This window comes from Dendroctonus ponderosae, unplaced genomic scaffold (assembly GCF_020466585.1).
Source record: "Dendroctonus ponderosae isolate FM_Combo_2020 unplaced genomic scaffold, Dpon_F_20191213v2 Dpon_F_20191213_7, whole genome shotgun sequence".
NCBI classification, from domain to species: domain Eukaryota; kingdom Metazoa; phylum Arthropoda; class Insecta; order Coleoptera; family Curculionidae; genus Dendroctonus; species Dendroctonus ponderosae.
In genome coordinates this window covers 9743905-9745833 of record NW_026018916.1, presented here as the reverse complement: position 1 = coordinate 9745833, position 1929 = coordinate 9743905, and the positions used below count along the sequence as shown (strand labels likewise).

General features: G+C 31.3%; 1 protein-coding gene across 4 annotated transcripts in view; it reads right to left on the bottom strand.

The window, feature by feature from the left end:
* Positions 1-1929, bottom strand: part of LOC109542778 (protein unc-13 homolog B) — a 78464-nt gene that overhangs the window by 50703 nt on the left and 25832 nt on the right. The window lies entirely within an intron of this gene.

Sequence of the window (1929 nt, the reverse complement as noted above, 5' to 3'; positions counted from 1 at the left end):
TATATATTAGTTAACTTCGAACACAAAATATGCTCGTGTGATTGAAGAAATACCCGAATCTCTATTTCTGGCAAATGTTAAATTTATTTGGCGGAAAAATCAACGCACTGAAAGAAGGCAGCGATAATTGCAAATTCGAATAATGTTGTAGTACGAACGCGTAATCCAAATACAAAACCTATCATTTAAATGAATCTGATCCCGGCCTCTACCCTAAGTTAATGGCTACCAGTAATGTAATGGACATTTGTGAACTTCGAATCCAGTCTGTTTGCTGATTAGCTTGTTATGTTGCGTCCTAAGTGCAGGCATGAATTCGACTGTTCGCGCTAATCTTCTAAGTAACCCTTTAAAATGTATTTAAATTGAAGTGTTAGCATTATCAGCAGCTCTTTGACCGCCTCAATTAAGCATACACCCTGCAGACAAAATTTAATAGTAATAATTTCAAAACTCATTTCCACAGATACTGCATAATGAAAATATGTATATTGATATGAAATCAAATCCTAGAACATATTTTATCTCGCGGAATGTCAGTAATTGATTTAATTAAGTCCAGGCAATTAAGCTGAGCGCTTCTCAGATACCATATAATACTGACCGCATGATAATACCATTCAATACTATCATCAAACAAGGATTTCCTATAAATTCCGAATTAAATTGAAATTAATCCCGATCATCTTAATTTTCAATAATTTCTGGTTTTAAACGCCTTAGACGAGACTAACTGAATATGGAAAGTTGTCAAGTATCTCATAGGAAACTATACTTCGGATCAAGTCAGAGAACAGCTTTGGCTAAATATTATTTTTCCCCATTTTCTCGTACTGAAATAGCCTATGGATTTTCGCTTACGCAAATATAAAATCTTGAAATATATTTCGCTTCTATTAAGAGTTATTGGCCTTAGATATTTTCAAGTAGAAGTTCTGATTATTTTTAGTGAGCAATTGAGAGCTTTGTGTCCAATATATACAAATATTTGTAAAAAAAGCGTTGTAAAATCGTCAATTTAATAAGTTTAGTAATTTAAAACCATTATCTGTTTAATACTTTCGCCATCCTGCTTGTACTATTGTAAAGCTTCGTGCAAAATGTGTACTCAGTATCACATTTACAGCTGCATATAATAATAGTAATATTAATTTTAGTTGATTATGTCTACGAAAATAGAGTATAATTTAATCAGTTTATCAAATACTCCAGCAAACTTTGAGTTTCTGCATTTATAATGCCAAATAATTTTAACCATTAATTGATGAACGTACATGCATCTTCAAATTATTCGTGAGCTTATATACGTGCATCATCAAAATATTCGGATATTCCGCGCCTAATTGAATTTCCTGAATATAAAATCTTTGAATTGAAAAATTGTAGATATCACCAATTTCTGGCATAATTAATATTAAATAGCACTAAAATAATGCGCTGAACAAATTTTCTGTAACAAAGGAACCAAATAGAACAGAAATAATTCGTTTATATTCTACCACAAAAATACATTTTCAGGAAATTTTAAAAATATATATAAAATTTTAACATTTACACAATTGGAACCTCATTTAATTGGACTGCAGCGTAATAGACCGAAAAATTAATTCTCTGTTTTGATAAAACCGATATTCCATCGCCGATTGTGCTTTTTTGTTTTTTTCACACATTTCACTTGCCGTCTCATCTCGTAGATTCGTAWGCGAAAAGCGTTTATAAAAGTTATGATTTTCCACTGTAACTAAAGGCATTTTGAACACAATTGGTATKTTTGCACAATTTGTGTTATTAAATGTTTAAAGCAAATTTCACCAATCATGATATTTTCACTACTAAATTGAGGTAGATGTAGGGGCTGAAGGTATAAAGATATCAAATGCGTCCCAATAGTAACTGCGGACACTTTATTTCTGAGTGATTTGTCAATGT